This window comes from Coregonus lavaretus (assembly GCF_964263955.1).
Source record: "Coregonus lavaretus genome assembly, chromosome: 10".
NCBI classification, from domain to species: Eukaryota; Metazoa; Chordata; class Actinopteri; order Salmoniformes; family Salmonidae; genus Coregonus; species Coregonus lavaretus.
Genome location: NC_139997.1, coordinates 25,539,567 through 25,558,998, shown reverse-complemented (window position 1 = coordinate 25,558,998; position 19,432 = coordinate 25,539,567). Strand labels below are relative to the sequence as shown.

Below are 19,432 nucleotides of genomic sequence, written 5' to 3'. Positions count from 1 at the left end.
GTTGATAGGCTACTGAATATGAAAGTAGCTAGAATGTCCAATCACAGATTAGTATTGTCCAGCCAACCGCAATGCCCGTTATTGTGTTACCGTGCAACAAAACCTAGACAAACCTTTCCTTCATAGTACATGTGTGTTTAGCTCAGAGATGTTTTAGAAATGTTGTCGCAAAGTGCCTTTGGTTAGTTAATTTGAGTGGAAAAAGTCATTTTGTCATTTTCATCTTAACAAGGTAAGATTCTGCACTAACCTGTAACTACCTGCAGATTTTTACTAGCAACATCAGTGAATGAGTTAGCCAAGCATGTGTTGTTAGCAGAAACCATACGAGATCCTATTAAATTACTAGATGGGCGATGTCATAAACCCTCAAAGGTCCAGAATGGGGTGAAAATGGGAGTCATATTGCCATGGTCAGGGAAAAACCCAAAGTAGTCTAATTGGAATGATTGGCAGTAGAGGCATAATCCTGATTTTCCTCATACAGGAAAATAAAAGTAAGGCATGTGATACATCATACATTGTCAACCTAAAATATTGTCATAAAACTATAAATACAGTTTATACGGGTTTTATACACATTTTATTTATAAATAGCCTTTAAAAATATATGTAAACATACCATAAATGTCTACATTTTTGTTTTCTTGGAAATCTGTGAGTGCATGTTATGGGTTGCATGTTTAGTCACAATATTGTTTGAACATTCGTTTTGAAAAAATATATATTGGAAAGCTGTGAGTGCTATTATATGATACAATATCGGTACTTGTTGCATTTACAACTTGTCTCTAAGTCCTATCATCAACTGATTTCAGCCAGTGAATGGCTGTGTGGCTGCATTGTTTGAATGGAATGTTGGCATATTGGCAGTTAATTAGAAACATTTATTGAATCATTAATTTCTCTAAAACTGTCTGGCTAGCTAACAGTGCAGGTCAATTCTTCAAATTCATTATTTTACACAATATCTTATCACAGCACTGGTTGACCAACTCCCTGACCAAAATGGCTGATCTTCATCCCATCATAAGATGGTTCATGTCCATTCTACTATTCTAATTCCTAATTCATATATGGCAGAGACAGACATTAGGCTAGGTATTTTTTGTGCTAGCTAGGGTTCTCTACGATCTCTGATGTTAGTTTGCAAACTCGACTAACTACCTGCAGAAATATGTTGATATACTGCGAAAACAAATATTTGTATTCCTCACAAGTTTGTATTTGAAGCATGATGTGAACGAGCTAATGTTAGCTAACTAGCTAGTAACTGTGTAGTCCAACGCAGGATTTTCAAAACACACTTTTTATTTATAAGTTGTCAGGCTTCCTACAATGGCTGGAACAACCTTTTGTGAGGCGTCTGAGCTTTACAACATTCTCAATCAGTACACTCGCCTGTCCAGACTGTCAGAGTTCAACTTCCTCTGTTTGATTGGTAAGAGCCAGGTAGGGGCAGACAGTCATGTCAGTTCAACACGATTCAAACAAATCCATTGTGTTGATAAAGGTAACTTATTTCTAAGACTCAGTCCAATATAATACACTCGAAGTTGCCTATTATGAAAAGTGGACAAATGGTTATGCTGTTTCCTCAGATGCTCGTGCTAAAGGACAGTACAATGCCAGCCATATCATTACTGCCAGGAATGCAAAATGGGTATGAGTGTCAAATCAGTTATTAACACATTACAACACTAGCTCATCCCACCTTAGGATGAAAATACTCTGCTTCAATTATTCTGCCATTTTGAAATATAAGTTGCAATGTTTGACAGTGTAATAAGTAAGATGTCATTGTTTTACTCTACAGGACTCTAAAGGCAAACTCATTATGCCTGTAGGAGTGGAGGTGGAGAGTATGAGGTATATTGTGGTTTATGACAGCAGCACCAGTTCTTTACAAGGTTCAGGTGAGCTGAAAATCACCAGCCTGGTCACTGACTATGAGGGATCGATTTAATAAAAGCATTTTAGGAAAAATATGACTCTTCTTATGTGTTTGATAAGTTTCAATTAAGCTCTGTGAGGCTAAAGTAAATTAACTTCAACCGTTTTCGATTGAATCAAACCAGCTTGTCAATGATTGAATGAACCAGTCAATAATATCCGAGATGGGTAAGAATGGTTTGTAGTTATTCTGTGTGTGTGTGTCTGTAGGTGAGGCTATTGAATGCGCTGAGGCCCTGACAAAATCAAGCCGCTATCCTGTCCAGATTCTGAAAGGAGGCTATCAGAGGTTCTCAGCCTTTTATCCTTTCTTTAGGACACAAAAAATCCTTTACACCATAAAGGTAACGCCTCCATTGCATCTAATCTTTGCTAAATATTGTGAGAGCCTGTTGAGAAAATGCATAACATACTCAGGTGATAAGAGTCTTTCAAAGTGCTGATTTACATAGATTGTGCTGCTGTCTGTTTCATTATTGTGACTTTGTAGGAATTGGAGAGCTTGAGGCCTTATCCAGTGGAGCTCTTGCCAGGTCAACTCTACTTGGGCGATTACAAGCAGGCCATCAATCCCCATGTCCTAAAAGACCTGAACATGAGCACCCTTGTCAATGTCTCTGAAGACAGTAGTCACATGTGCGTGAGGACTCATATTTACATTTCAAAGGAGCAGGTACTATGGATGATTGTTCATAAAAAATAGTTATGTTTGAGTACAACTTTTTTCTTTTTGAAATTAGGTTTGAAAAAGGAAACCACACCATCCTTCACATCAATGTGGCAGATTCAGTGGAGGCTGATCTGTACTCCAGTTTTGAGAGGATTTGTGTTTTTATTGGTGAGCTACATGTATTTTGTTCCACTTTTTAGATGTTACTTGTTATTACTTGTTGTTACTATTTATTTATTTATTAATATTATGTTTATTATCGTGTTGCAAATGTTTCCCTTTTAGACTCTCGTCTCAACACTGGATCTGCAGTTTTGATCTTTTCAAGTCATGGAATAAGCCGCTGTAGTGCTGCGGCCATTGCTTTTCTTTTGCACCACTTGAAATATACACTGGGGGCAAGTTATGTTTATGTACTTTACGGTCTTCTTTGGAATGTGTAATAGAAATAGAAGAAGTTCAGGCTGTTCCAGTTCCTGCCTTTGGAATCTGAAGAAATTTTGTTTGGCTTAGTAATGAAAATACTGCGTGTTTACAGTATAAGATTTGGTTGCTGAATTTGGTGAGCTGTTAATTTTTCTGTTATTCCTCCCACTCCATTATGATATCAATGGCACTTTTCTCACTACAGGAGGTCTGGGAGCATGTCCTGCAATGTAAAACCAACATGAGGCCAAACCGAGGGTTTGTACAACAGCTGTCCGACTGGGAGCTGCACACACTGGGTAGAAGAATGACTGATATTGCAGAGCCCGCTATTGAGAAGATGGTTAATAGATCATTTAAATGAGTCCAGCAGAGCCCTGTAATTCACTGGGGCAATATTTACCCAATGCAAATAAAAAAGACATGGATATTTTTGTCATGAAGTTCCCTTCCTTCTTTATATGGGCCTTCTTGGGTGGTTGATAACATTTGTATGCACTGAGCACCAACGTCTTACAAATATTTGAAGTATCTTCATACACACACACACACTAATGTGGTACTAAGAACCAGCGTGCAAGCATCGCTTGTCAGGCCATAGCTGGTGAGTCTTACTGATCACAAATTAATTGTAAGCTATTCACTTTCCATATGTATTGTAATACCATGCTTTATGAAGACTCAGGGATCATCTAATAACACATTCACATTGATACGTTTGTCCTGCTGATATTCTGGAATGATAGGCCCTGAGAATGCGGGGACTTGCTTCAATTCAGCCACAAGAGCATTAGTGAGGTTGGGCGATTAGGCCTGGCTCGCAGTCGACGTTCCAATTCATCCCAAAGGTGTTTGATGGGGTTGAGGTCAGGGCTCTGTGAAGGCCAGTTAAGTTCTTCCACACCAATATCGACAAACCATTTCTGTATGGACCTCACTTTGTGCATGGGGGCATTGTCATGCTGAAACAGGAAAGGGCCTTCCCCAAACTGTTGCCACAAAGTTGGAAGCACAGAATCATCTAGAATGTCATTGTATGCTGTAGCGTTAAGATTTCCCTTCACTGGAACTAAGGGGCCTAGCGCGAACCATGAAAAACAGCCCCAGACCATTATTCCTCCTCCACCAAACTTTACAGTTGGCACTGTGCATTCGGGCAGGTAGCAAACTCCTGGCACCGCCAAACCCAGATTTGTCCGTCTGACTGCCAGAGGGTGAATCATGATTCATCACTCCAGAGAACGCATTTCCACCTCTCCAGCCAACGCTTGGCATTGCGCATGGTGATCTTAGGCTTGTGTGCGGCTGCTCGGCCATGGAAACCCATTTCAATAACGAACAGTTATTGTGCTGACGTTGCTTCCAGAGGCAGTTTGGAACTTGGTAGTAAGTGTTTCAACCGAGGACAGACAATTTCAGCACTCAGCGGTCCCGTTCTGTGAGCTTGTGTGGCCTACCACTTCGCGGCTGAGCCGTTGTTGCTCATAGATGTTTCCACTTCACAGCACTTAGAGTTGACCGGGGCAGCTCTAGCAGGGCAGAAATTTGAAGAACTGACTTGTTGGAAAGGTGGCATCCTATGACGGTGCCACGTTGAAAGTCACTGAGCTCTTCAGTATGGGCCATTCTACTGCCAATGTTTGTCTATGGAGATTGCATATCTGTGTGCTCGATTTTATACACCTGTCAGCAATGGGTGTGGCTCAAATAGCCAAATCTACTCATTTTAAGGGGTGTCCACATACCTTTGGCCTTGTAGTGTAGCTTGCTAGTTAGCTAGCACACGGTGTCCCCGCCGCATGTGTACTGGAGTCCTCCATATGACTAGCTAGCTAGCACACCATGTCCTTCGCCCCCACCTGCGGAACACCTTCCCTTGCCATCATTAACAGCAGTGGTGGAAAAAGTACCCAATTGTCATACTTGAGTAAAAGTAAAGATAACATAATAGAAAATGACTCAAGTAAAAGTGAAAGTCACCCAGTAACTCCTACTTGAGTAAAAGTCTAAAAGTATTTGGTTTTAAATGTACTTAAGTATCAAAAGTAAATGTAATTGCTCAAATATAATTAAGTATCAAAAGTAAAAGTATAAATCATTTCAAATTCCTTATATTATGCAAACCAGACGCACCATTTTCTAGTTAATAAAAAAAAAAAAATGGATAGCCAGGGGCACCCTCCAACACTCAGATATAATTTACAAACGAAGCATGTGTTTAGTGAGTCCGCCAGATCATAGGCAGTAGGGATGACCAGGGATGTTCTCTTGATAAGTGTGTGATAAGCATTCAAAATGTAACGAGAACTTCGGCCACCACAATGTCAGGGAAATGTATAGAGTATAACGTACATAATTTTCTTTAGGAATGTAATGAAGTAAAAGTAAAAGTTGTCAAAAATATAAATAGTAAAGTACAGATACCCAAAAAAAACTATTTAAGTAGTACTTTCATGTTGTTGTTTTTTACTTAAGTACTTTACACCACTGACTAACAGAACTGCGGGAAAACAGTGCCAGACAGGCGGGGTCGAAGGACGTTGTCGCCCTCCCCTCTTCTTCTTCAGTGGGGTTTATAGGCGGTTGGCATCAAACGTTATAGCGCTCCCGCCTGTCCTAGCAATTGCACCTTTCTCACCCAAGCAACTGTTCTATTGTTCGAAGGCGTTCGTAGATGCAGTAAAGGAGTCAATGCACGTTCCATTGACCAGATTGGCGCACATTCAACAAATTTGATCTAACAAAGTGGATATTCGTCAAAATGATTTATATATTGTAACAGGCCCACAATGTGATTACTTAAGTGAGATTTGGATATTGTACCTTTTCAGATTTAGAAGAAGTGACCGCTAAATGCTAGCTCCCGTTCGTATAAACTGGTTAGCATAGCTAGCATACATAAATCGGTGGTGGTAGTCAAATTCGGTTTTAACTGTAAAACAGTTGATTGGTAATGATGACATGAACATGTGTTGGGGTTGACATCCATACAAGCATTATACTCCAATTTTACCTCAACATATTGTGAAATACACTTATAAACAACAGCCTAAATGTAAGCTAATTTTGCTGGTGGAAAGGAGGTGACTCGGGATCTTTCCCCCACGCGTTTCCATGGCAATTCCATTGTTTAGGTCAAGTTCGATTGACCTTTCAGAGATATTAGAGAAAGAGGTGATAGGAATCCCATTCGGCAACGAATGGAAACCCGTATAACGCCCCACCCAGGCAAACTGTCGACCAATCGCGTTCAGTTGCCATTCTGCGTCACGCGGTTGCTAAACTAATCGTCACGCAATACTTTCTCATAATCAGGGTATGAGTCGAGAAACCTGCCTATTATTTCGTCGAAAGTACGCAATGTCACGATTCCATAGCTATACACTATTACAGATAGCAAGTTAATTATCTCACATCTTGGAAAATATTTGTAATGTTGTACTTCTTGTGGACGAAATTCATGCTTGCTAAAGTCGACAGCCGGTCACCCATCAGCGAACTAATCCGCACAACGTGTGCTAATGGCAAACTGTTTAGCTAGCTAGGTAGCTATGCTCGCCAATCCAGAAAATGTCATTTGTAGGCTAGCTAGCTAGCTGCTATTACACATTTACAATCCAGATTTGACTAGCGAGTTCCTTGAACTAGTAATCTAGCTAAATGTCATATGAATATTATATGGTGGATTGAACGAGTTGTTCACGCTCAGTTTTCCACTGCTTGGCAAACTGTCAACCCAGCACATCCAAGAAAGAATGCAAGATTGAGACTTGCTGAAAGCTGCTGCAGCTGAACTCATTTTCATTATCTGATTTCAAAGATATTTGGAACTAATTGAATTTGCTGCTACAATGTATCACTTTAAGTAGCCGACTAAACTGAACTCCACGAATTACAGTGGAGTTGAGCGGCAACTGGAGCTCTGACGTCACATGATGAAAAACTAATAATTTCTCGCAAGTACACAGAACAGTGTCCAGTCTGCCCACACTTAATTGCCGCTCAACTCCATCGTAAATCGTGGAGTTGAGTTTAATCGTCTACACTGTAAATTAACATGAAAACAATTGGGAAGTTTTAACATTGGAGAACATACAGAAAGTTCAGTAGCTGTCTCTTTCCTTATTTTTTAAATACATATTGTTGGTTGAGCCTCACAAGCAAGCTGTACAACTAGCTAGACCAACATTTTGAAACGACTTTCCCTAATTTCCAGTGTGAGCCCTACACAGAGTCTGTTCTGTAACGTTACAAATGTCAAAGTAGATTGTGAAATTTAGCCTGAACAAAATGAATAGGCTCAGCACAAGCAAGCTGATGATATAGTTTTATGGTCATACCGAAATTACGTGCAATGAGATTAAGTGTCAGTTTACAGTGAAATATCCCATCATGTATGCTATATCCAGGCCAACCACATTGCTGAGTGATTGAGATGGTACAAAGTGTGCAGCATATGCGCTATAGAGACGCTAAATTGTTCTTACCATCTCTCTTTGTCTTTAGGAGACTCGCCGTCTGTATAAACAGAAGCTTGAGGAGGTCTCCAAGCTACAAGACAGCTGCTCCCATGCCATAGCACGACAGAGGAATAAATTAAAAGAGCTCACAGTGTCACTGGGAGACTGAGTAGCAAGCGCAGTTGATGTACTCGGACATGGAACCTCACCTTTTTCAATGTTATTTAGTAATAACAGTGTAATAGACCTCACTGTAGTCATCATTCTGGTTATTCTGTTGGTCAGCTTTGTACTTATTACTAAATCATGTTAACCTTTTCCTCTTTAGATGCAAAGAAACAATGAGTACAGAGGAAATTAATGTGATAGATGGGATCCAGGAATTTATCAAGGACAGTTTAGCTTGATACAAGTTGGCTCTCTACTAGAAAAGCAAGTTTGTCTCTTTTTTAGAGAAGATTTGTAGATAATTATTTTCTTGATCAAATTCACATTTGTTATTCACTAAAACAACTGCCCAAGAACAAATTTAATTTAAAATGTTCTTCTCTCCCTCCTTTGCTGTTCAGGTTATACCTCAGTCTCGTTCTTGGGATTGTGAATGTAACACTACTCAACAAACACTCCAAGTAAGCGCTTTTCAGTCTTTTAACAAATGTATTGCAATATAATAATAATATCATAACATGACAATGAGAACTCATACTCTAACTGTGTGAGCTTCTTTGTGAACATAACAGATGCTTTCTCTCTTCTCTCGCCACCAGATTTACCTACAAAGATGAATATGAGAAATTCAAATTGGTCCTCACTGTCCTACTCCTCTTCTTCTCATTCACATGTCGCTTTGTATTTAGTTACAGGTGAGTAACCTCACATACAGTGGGGAGAACAAGTATTTGATACACTGCCGATTTTGCAGGTTTTCCTACTTACAAAGCATGTAGAGGTCTGTAATTTTTATCATAGGTACACTTCAACTGTGAGAGACGGACTCTAAAACAAAAATCCAGAAAATCACATTGTATGATTTTTAAGTAATTGATTTGCATTTTATTGCAGGACATAAGTATTTGATACATCAGAAAAGCATAACTTAATATTTGGTACAGAAACCTTTGTTTGCAATTACAGAGATCATACGTTTCCTGTAGGTCTTGACCAGGTTTGCACACACTGCAGCAGGGATTTTGGCCCACTCCTCCATACAAACATTCTCCAGATCCTTCAGGTTTCGGGGCTGTCGCTGGGCAATACGGACTTTCAGCTCCCTCCAAAGATTTTCTATTGGGTTCAGGTCTGGAGACTGGCTAGGCCACTCCAGGACCTTGAGATGCTTCTTACGGAGCCACTCCTTAGTTGCCCTGGCTGTGTGTTTCGGGTCGTTGTCATGCTGGAAGATCCAGCCACGACCCATCTTCAATGCTCTTACTGAGGGAAGGAGGTTGTTGGCCAAGATCTCGCGATACATGGCCCCATCCATCCTCCCCTCAAAACGGTGCAGTCGTCCTGTCCCCTTTGCAGAAAAACATCCCCAAAGAATGATGTTTCCACCTCCATGCTTCACGGTTGGGATGGTGTTCTTGGGGTTGTACTCATCCTTCTTCTTCCTCCAAACACGGCGAATGGAGTTTAGCCCAAAAAGCTCTATTTTTGTCTCATCAGACCACATGACCTTCTCCCATTCCTCCTCTGGATCATCCAGATGGTCATTGGCAAACTTCAGACGGGCCTGGACATGCGCTGGCTTGAGCAGGGGGACCTTGCGTGCGCTGCAGGATTTTAATCCATGACGGCGTAGTGTGTTACTAATGGTTTTCTTTGAGACTGTGGTCCCAGCTCTCTTCAGGTCATTGACCAGGTCCTACCATGTAGTTCTGGGCTGATCCTTCACCTTCCTCATGATCATTGATGCCCCACGAGGTGAGATCTTGCATGGAGCCCCAGACCGAGGGTGATTGACCGTCATCTTGAACTTCTTCCATTTTCTAATAATTGCGCCAACAGTTGTTGCCTTCTCACCAAGCTGCTTGCCTATTGTCCTGTAGCCCATCCCAGCCTTGTGCAGGTCTACAATTTTATCCCTGATGTCCTTACACAGCTCTCTGGTCTTGGCCATTGTGGAGAGGTTGGAGTCTGTTTGATTGAGTGTGTGGATAGGTGTCTTTTATACAGGTAACAAGTTCAAACAGGTGCAGTTAATACAGGTAATGAGTGGAGAACAGGAGGGCTTCTTAAAGAAAAACGAACAGGTCTGTGAGAGCCGGAATTCTTCCTGGTTGGTAGGTGATCAAATACTTATGTCATGCAATAAAATGCAAAATAATTACTTAAAAATCATACAATGTGATTTTCTGGATTTTTGTTTTAGATTCTGTCTCTCACAGTTGAAGTGTACCTATGATAAAATTACAGACCTCTACATGCTTTGTAAGTAGGAAAACCTGCAAAATTGGCAGTGTATCAAATACTTGTTCTCCCCACTGTATGTAGAGCCTGACCGATACTGTATATGTGTTTTGGGGTCCGATACGGATTCGATTTTTTTAGGGGACAAAATTTACCAATACAGATATATCTCCCGATATACTGTTTTACAGCAGGGAAATGAAAAAGTGTCCTTTTTCCACACTCAATTCTCATAAATTGCCATCCAAAAGAGCAATTGTCGAAGAAATATGCTACAAATGTTGATTTGTTACATTGTGACAATAATGACACATCATGAGAATGGCCACAAGTGTTCAGATAAGTATGAGATTCCCTTTTTTCATCCTATTTATTGAATATCGGTTATCGTGGATTTATCGGCCAATACCGATATAGCATTAAAAGGCCAATATCGGTCGGGCTCTACTCATATGCCATTTTACTCACTCACAATCCATATCAGGAGTATTGCCTAAAATTTTAACGTATTAAAAACCCACTATTGTATTATTAGTTGTAATATATTGTTATTATGCACTAATACCTATAAATTCCTATTTTGTCCTTTTTGTCTTTGACTTTGAACTATTTGTGGTTGTGTCCGTCTTTGTTTGGTAGAGCCTTAGACGCTCACTTCAACTTCCTGCTGGTGTGGTACTACTGCACGCTGACCATCCGGGAGAGTATCCTCATTAGCAACGGCTCCAGGTTTGTAACCAACCTCAGGGTCTGTAGGCAACCTTCAGGCCATTATCCACTTCATACTGTGTGTATTTGCATTCAGCTGAAGACACTGCACCACTGTGTGTGTGCCCTACACAAGTGGTCCAATGAAACAGAACACTAGTGTCTGTGTCAGCCTCATTACATGGAGGCATGTTGATGCTGCTTTGTCTCCCCAGCATATGCAGTCTCTTGTGTGACACACAAGGATGCTTTGTTTCCACTATAAATTGATGTTCTATACGATACTATTTTGCTTTGTCGTCTGCCGTGTACCTGCACTGTGTGATGTAAAAATCCCTCACAGTGTAAAAATCCTCACAATTCAATTGTGTGAGGAATTTTACGCTGTAAGGATATTTACATCACACACTGCAGTCTTGAATTGATACTAACTACTGTATTTGTACAATCCTGCATTGATAATACACTTACATCTATAACTCACACGTACTGTCCGTTGTGGCTATTTATTCGCTGTGACTTGTTTGTTTGTTGTTTCAGGATCAATGGTTGGTGGGTGTTTCATCACTATGTGTTCTGCTTCCTGTATGGAGTGATGCTGACTTGGTAAGTGCACCCTTACCACTGAGACCACAGGGAATAGTACCGGGTCAGACATTTACATTACATTTACGTCATTTAGCAGACGCTCTTATCCAGAGCGACTTACAAATTGGTGCATTCACCCTATAGCCAGTGGGTTAACCACTTTACAATATTTGTTAGTATTTTTTTTTGTATTTTTTTTTATTGTTTATTTATTTAAGTTATTTTATTTTATTTTTTTATTTTTTTTTGGGGGGGGGGGGGTGTAGAATGATTACTTTATCCTATCCCAGGTATTCCTTAAAGAGGTGGGGTTTCAAATGTCTCCGGAAGGTGGTGAGTGACTCCGCTGTCCTGGCGTCGTGAGGGAGCTTGTTCCACCATTGGGGTGCCAGAGCAGCGAACAGTTTTGACTGGGCTGAGCGGGAACTATGCTTCCGCAGAGGAAGGGGAGCCAGCAGGCCAGAGGTGGATGAACGCAATGCCCTCGTTTGGGTGTAGGGACTGATCAGAGCCTGAAGGTACGGAGGTGCCGTTCCCCTCACTGCTCCATAGGCAAGCCAGACCTTCCTTTGCCTCCAGGACAGCCTGAATTCTTCGGGGCATGGATTCTACAAGGTGTCGGAAGTGTTCCACAGGGATTTCAGGAACAATGTTCCCAAACGCTGTGGCGTTCAATCGTTGCTCAAATGGTATCAAGGGACCTAACGTGTGCTAGGAAAACATTCCCCACACCAGTATACCACCGCCACCAGCCTATACCATTGACACCAGGCAGGATGGGTCCATGGACTCATGCTGCTTATGCCAAATCCTGACTTTGACATCAGCATGACGCAACAGGAACTGGGATTCGTCGGACCAGGAAATGTTTTTCCACTCCTCAATTGTGTTGGGGATCGCGTGCCCACTGGAGCCGCTTTTCTTGTTTTTAGCTGATAGGAGTTGAACCCGGTGTGGTCGTCTGCTGAAATAGCTCATCCGAGAAAAGGATCGATGAGTTGTGTGTTCCGAGATGCCGTTCTGCACACGACTGTTGTACAGCGTCGTTATTTTTCTGTTTGTGACCCGCCTGTTAGCTTGCATGATTTTTTCCATTCTCCTTCGACCTCTCTCATCAACAAGCTGTTTTTGCCCACAGGACTGCTGCTGACTAGATCTTTTTTGTTTGTCGCACCATTCTCAGTAAATCCTAGACACTGTGCGTGAAAAGCCCAGGATGGTGGCCGTTTCTGAGATACTGGATCTGGCGTGCCTGGCACCGACGATCATACCACGCTCAAAGTCGCTTAGGTCACTCGTTTTGCCCATTCTAACGTTCAATCGAACAGTAACTGAATGTCTCGATGCCTGTCTGCCTGCTTTATATAGCAAGCCACTGCCACGTGACTTACTGTCTGTAGGAGCGATCCATTTTCGTGAACGGGGTACCTAATAAACTGCAATATGATATCACTCAACTAAATGGCTGCGCATGTGATCCAATTAAACACAAGGGAGAAATGAAAACCAGCTGACACTGTAGCCCCAGAGGCCTGGAGTTTAGCATGTTACCAAATGCACACTTTTATGTCATATTTATGAGTGCACAAGACAAGAAGAACACATTAGGTAGCTTGTTGACTCTTGACCCAAATGCATATTTTTACCCCCTGATTGGCCAGAATGGAATTTTCACCATACTACTTATACATATCTAACTGCCCTGTCCGTCCTACAGTCCGGAAGGCATACTGTACCAGATGTTCAGGAATCAGTTCCTCGCCTACTGCTTGTACCAAAGTAAGACACAACTGTAATATCTTTAAGTGAGAGATAAAATGACTATGGAGTGGCATACAATTGTTTTTATCTGAGGCTAACATTATTCAAAACAAATGGCACTATTCAACTTTTGAATAGGAATTTCAATTAATTAATCTTCTAAATTAAAATGGGATTGACCTGAAACCTGGGGAGAAGTAGAACAGTCTCAGTATTAATACAGTATACTTCTGTTGTGTTTTCTGTGCCAAATAGGTTTTGTCCAGTTTCTCCAGTACTATTACCAGAGTGGCTGTCTGTACAGACTTCGAGCCCTGGGAGAGAGTCACAACATGGATTTGCCAGTTGGTGAGAGAGAAGTCACACATTGTTGTGTGTCATCATGACTACTCACTGATCACATGTGTTTAAGAGGAACATGACCAAAATGACAAAAACGCATCCTCCTCCATCACTCCTCATTGACCTGATATCAGGGCATCATCAACACATAGATTGCAGCTGTATACATAGTACATGTTTACTGGTATTGTATAGTACATGTTTATTATATATGTATTCCATATACACTGCTCAAAAAAATAAAGGGAACACTTAAACAACACAATGTAACTCCAAGTCAATCACACTTCTGTGAAATCAAACTGTCCACTTAGGAAGCAACACTGATTGACAATACATTTCACATGCTGTTGTGCAAATGGAATAGACAACAGGTGGAAATTATAGGCAATTAGCAAGACACCCCCAATAAAGGACTGGTTTTGCAGGTGGTGACCACAGACCACTTCTCAGTTCATATGCTTCCTGGCTGATGTTTTGGTCACTTTTGAATGCTGGCGGTGCTTTCACTCTAGTGGTAGCATGAGACGGAGTCTACAACCCACACAAGTGGCTCAGGTAGTGCAGCTCATCCAGGATGGCACATCAATGCGAGCTGTGGCAAGAAGGTTTGCTGTGTCTGTCAGCGAAGTGTCCAGACCATGGAGGCGCTACCAGGAGACAGGCCAGTACATCAGGAGACGTGGAGGAGGCCGTAGGAGGGCAACAACCCAGCAGCAGGACTGCTACCTCCGCCTTTGTGCAAGGAGGAGCAGGAGGAGCACTGCCAGAGCCCTGCAAAATGACCTCCAGCAGGCCACAAATGTGCATGTGTCTGCTCAAACGGTCAGAAACAGACTCCATGAGGGTGGTATGAGGGCCCGACGTCCACAGGTGGGGGTTGTGCTTACAGCCCAACACCGTGCAGGACGTTTGGCATTTGCCAGAGAACACCAAGTTGGCAAATTCGCCACTGGCGCCCTGTGCTCTTCACAGATGAAAGCAGGTTCACACTGAGCACATGTGACAGACGTGACAGAGTCTGGAGACGCCGTGGACAACGTTCTACTGCCTGCAACATCCTCCAGCATGACCGGTTTGGCTGTGGGTCAGTCATGGTGTGGGGTGGCATTTCTTTGGGGGGACGCACAGCCCTCCATGTGCTCGCCAGAGGTAGCCTGACTGCCATTAGGTACCGAGATGAGATCCTCAGACCCCTTGTGAGACCATATGCTGGTGCGGTTGGCCCTGGGTTCCTCCTAATGCAAGACAATGCTAGACCTCATGTGGCTGGAGTGTGTCAGCAGTTCCTGCAAGAGGAAGTCATTGATGCTATGGACTGGCCCGCCCGTTCCCCAGACCTGAATCCAATTGAGGACATCTGGGACATCATGTCTCGCTCCATCCACCAACGCCACGTTGCACCACAGACTGTCCAGGAGTTGGCGGATGCTTTAGTCCAGGTCTGTGAGGAGATCCCTCAGGAGACCATCCGCCACCTCATCAGGAGCATGCCCAGGCGTTGTAGGGAGGTCATACAGGTACGTGGAGGCCACACACACTACTGAGCCTCATTTTGACTTGTTTTAAGGACATTACATCAAAGTTGGATCAGCCTGTAGTGTGGTTTTCCACTTGAATTTTGAGGGTGACTCCAAATCCAGTCCTCCATGGGTTGATAAATTTGATTTCCATTGATCATTTTTGTGTGATTTTGTTGTCAGCACATTCAACTATGTAAAGAAAAAAGTATTTAATAAGATTATTTCATTCATTCAGATCTAGAATGTGTTATTTTAGTGTTCCCTTTATTTTAAACAAACATTCCTCCACCTCACAGGGTTTCCAGTAGTGGATGTGGCAAGACCTTCCTTCTGACCTTCCTGTTCTTTTGTCATGTGAGTATCAGGGGCTCATCTCCCCACTGGTAGTGCTCAGTGAAGACCTTTTGTCTACAGTAAATGTAGTGTCTCTCAGACATCAGTTCAATGTCTAGTTTTGATTTACATTTGGTTGAGTTGTCAACTAACGTGAATTCAACATGAAATCAACTAATCATTTCACCATGTCATTGGATTTAGGTTAAAATTCCCTGACGTTGATGACTTTTTTCAAATCCAATCAGTTTTCCACATTGATTCAACGTCATCACATTACATTTTTGGGTTGAAATGACTTGGAAACAATGTTGGTTCAATCGGGGGGGGGGGGGTATTTTAGGGTATTGAAAGTACCAAAGTTATTTCTGGATATTGATGTCACTGCACTTGTATGCCTTGCGCAAGAGGGAGGGCGACACCTCTGTGTTCTATGTGTTTGTAGTTCTGGCAGCTCTACAATGTCCTAACACTGTTCAGGATGGCCCAGCTCCCGGAGTGTAGAAAGTGGCAGGTCAGTGCATTTCACAGATGCTCTTTTCATTTCACAGATAAAATGAATGAAACTTGACAACTTCCTTTATTGACAATGTCAATATCAATGTGTCAAGCTCCTTATGTGTCTCATGTATTTTGTTGCCAGTCAAAATGAAAGTGAACATTTGCTACTTTATTCCTAACCTGTCCTCACTCCCCACCCTCCAGGTCTTCATGTGTGGCTGCTCCTACCTCGTGTTATTTATGGGGAACTTCTCCACCACACTTGGTGTGGTCTACCATAAGTACATCCACAACATAGAGAAAGATAACTGGACATTGTTACGAACCCAACTATTTATTCAAAATAATATGTGCCAAAGGTGTTTTATACTAATGTACTTTTTATGTCTATTTTATACATTTGTCTTGTAAACATGTACATTTTTCTGTTGCACCTTTTTATCAAATGTGTTTTGTTTCTGAGAAATGCAGCTTGTCACTTTCAGCATCACCCAAGATTTAATAGTGTGTGAGATTACCAGAATGGGTCTGAGATATTACAGGTCATGCACTGACAATCACTAAACTGTCTGTAAATATTCAGCTGTGTCAAGAGAGCTCACTCTGCAATAATAAGCCGCTAGCTGAGTCTGCTTTGTTCATTTTGTCTAAACGTTTCATTATGAGACTGCCACGTGCATTACTACATTACTACTGGTATGTTAGGGATATGTTAACAATATTACTTTCTTCTTCTTGACTGATACTATTTTGTGGATGGATAGTGTTCATCCTGATGATTTGATACGGTGGCTGATATCGAAATGAGCTCTAGGAGCTTTCAGGGACATGGTGGTATCACATTTCTCTGATTATATTTTTTAAAGCACAGTGTACATAAACCACTGACACGTGAGAGGCATGGCGCGTGGGCGCACAATAATGACGTAAAAGCAATTTGACTCTGATATTGTGCTGGGATACAGTCAGGAGCAGCTTGAAGGTAAAATTAACTAATTTGTTAGACTTAAATTAGTATTGTGTTGTACTGCAACCTTATGCTATGTTCAAATATGGTTAAACGTTATGAATTTGACGTTGCCTTCCAAGCAGACAACGTACAGCCTAGATACAAGATCCTTTAGGCAAAGCTTAGCTAACGTTAGCTGCTTTGAACAGATTACACAACTGTGCTCCACTCTTTTGTAAGGTTTTTGGGTTACCTAAATGGGGGAAGACAAAGCCAGACTTTCGAAAGAATTAGTAAACTCAATCTTGTCAACTATCTTATTGATACATTGAACATTATAGCAGCATGTCTCTTTTTTTATTAACTGACAATTTATGTTGCCAAAAATGGGTATCTGCCACACTTGATGAAGTGCATGGAAGTAGCAGCAAGCTTGCCAACTATCCATTGGGTTTCCAACCAACCACAGATATTTGTGGAAGTGTAGGAAACAATGTATTTTATCAGTACAGTAGTGAAGTGTGCACCAGCGAGTACAGTAGTGAAGTGTGCACCAGTGAGTTTCTATTAGTTGTAACTATTATTGAAATAATATTTAACTATTTGAATAGTTATTTGTCAGTTTGCATTTGTTTTCATTGAATTGACCCCAGATAACAACAGACTGAATGCTATAATACGGTAAATGTGATGCATGCAACAGAAGTAATCTATGAAAACTGACAGAACTTAATGGAAGTACCAGGTGTATGAGACTGTAGCTTTCAGTTGTTTTCTTTATCCATAGCATGCTGTATGTATGGACTGCAGTTCAAAAGAACAATGTGTACATTTTGCTCACATTTGTCCTTATGCTAGAATGCCCTCTTGTGGTAAAATTGAGAATTTAGCCTTTCAATGCTTTTTAGGTGTAAGTGACAGGATAAGTACAGACATTTGAAAGACAAAAATGGTTCTCAGTACTACATGAGTCTGGAGCACAGCATTCTGCCATTCATTTTGGCATACCCATGGAGAGAAATGCTGGCAAAATCTCAGAGTCGTCACCCATCTCTGCATGACTGTATCTCAGCTATGAAGTGTTAATTTCTCTAACTATGCTCCTGCTGATTAAATGTGCCCTACATAGCCCAGGTCAAGTCACCTGTTAAAGGCCCAGTGCAGTCAAAAACTGGATTTTTCTGTGTTTTATATACACTACCAGTCAAAAGTTTGGACACACCTACTCATTCAAGGGTTTTTCTTTATTTTTACTATGTTTTACATTGTAGAATAATAGTGAATACATCAAAACTATGAAATAACACATATAGAAACATGTAGTAACCATCAAAGTGTTAAACAAATCAATATAGATTTTATATTTGAGATTCTTCAAATAGCCACCCTTTGCCTTGATGACAGCTTTGGTAGTCATGCTGGAAGAAGGGTACAGCCTCAGTGTTCACTGTAAATGCGCGCCGGAAGTTGCACAAAATTCCCACAACATTCAAGTTTCCACTCACAAGACCAAAGATTTGCTCAGTGCCCCAACAAATTATAGGGAACATTGGTCATAGGTACTATGCCTTTTGCAAACATTTTAGAAACATTCCAGGTGACAACAAATGTGTTATGATAGATTTTGATCAAGAAATACTTAAGATTTGAATGTCGATTTCAGGCTCTGTAACATCCAAAACGGTTGTTTTTCCTCTCTAAAGTAATAGGGCTAATGGAAATGGAAATATTTTCAAAGTTATCGTTTTTGTATTCAGCCAAGCCTTTCTTTCGAAATGGCTATCCACGTTTTGACCTAAAATGTACCAATTTACAGACCTTTGCTAATTTGTTCAATCTCCCTAAAAAGCTTTTCCATTTCATGGAACATCCATAACGTCTCTTGTTTGCTTTATTTCTCCAACATGCCAATTTTATGAAGAGTTTGATTTTTCACATTCACATTTTCTCATCTGAAGTGAATGTTCATGGGTCCCTTTTTATGTGTATGAATTATGGCTGTTCTCATGCTTTTAAAACATTGACTTTAATGTGCTTTAAAATGTGTTTTTGTTCCAAACGCTAGCCTATATCCGACACACGTGTTTCATACCTAAACATGCTATATCCAGGGCCATGTTTTTAGAGAGTTGGGCCATTGAGGTTTCTGCATTATGATTCATTTACATGACACTACAACATTCAATGGCAGCCATGTTAGCGACCATTAACATTACATTGGGAATATTTAAATAATGCTATGTAACTGGATGTCTAGAATTATAACAATAGCCTATTCAACATTCTAAAAGTTGGCACAACTCTCTAAATAAATGGGTCTGGCTATATCCACTGTCCAGATGCATGGAACTTCCATATGGTTTTTGCAGCTGGCGCAAAAGTGAGTCATTTAGTTAATCGTTTCCATGATATTTATCTGTTCAGTCGTAAATTAGGTTTCGCTATAAATATTTTTTCCACACAGGAATGTAATCAGAACCATAGGTTATTTATTTAGAGTAACCCATGGCTTAGTTAGCCAGATGCGGTAATAGACAGCTGTCCCTCTCAGCTGTTCGCGTGCTGGCTACCTAGCGTTATGTTAGCTTTGAGCTCGAGTATCGTGGACCTTTTGGTTATGGATCCCTTCGACAGTTTGGAGCCTGTGATATCTGTTTCTGTTGGCCGAAAGAGGACACTTTCTAAACAAGCTCATGAAAAGGAGAGAGCCAAGAACCAGCGCCACTCAGGTGAAGGGAAACAATAATATGGCTGCAAACATATACAGTGAGGGAAAAAAGTATTTGATCCCCTGCTGATTTTGTACGTT

At 41.2% G+C, this 19,432-nt stretch overlaps 2 pseudogenes across 2 annotated transcripts in view; both read left to right on the top strand.

Annotated features, from left to right (window-relative positions):
• Positions 1 to 33: 33 nt before the first annotated feature.
• Positions 34 to 17,774, top strand: LOC311136277 (annotated as a pseudogene). Its single transcript has 21 exons — positions 34 to 252; positions 1,329 to 1,441; positions 1,602 to 1,663; positions 1,817 to 1,916; positions 2,164 to 2,297; positions 2,444 to 2,589; positions 2,694 to 2,791; positions 2,909 to 3,021; positions 3,255 to 3,392; positions 7,556 to 7,678; positions 7,838 to 7,905; positions 8,024 to 8,138; positions 8,277 to 8,372; positions 10,558 to 10,647; positions 11,167 to 11,232; positions 12,932 to 12,993; positions 13,231 to 13,334; positions 15,149 to 15,194; positions 15,619 to 15,687; positions 15,879 to 15,991; positions 17,753 to 17,774. The product of its transcript is annotated as an uncharacterized misc_RNA (transcript).
• The window catches only part of LOC311136276 (NADPH--cytochrome P450 reductase-like), a 25,496-nt pseudogene continuing 22,679 nt past the window's right edge, over positions 16,616 to 19,432 (top strand). The window contains exon 1 of the transcript XR_014615425.1: positions 16,616 to 16,656. The product of XR_014615425.1 is annotated as an NADPH--cytochrome P450 reductase-like (transcript). The remainder of the gene's footprint in view (positions 16,657 to 19,432) is intronic.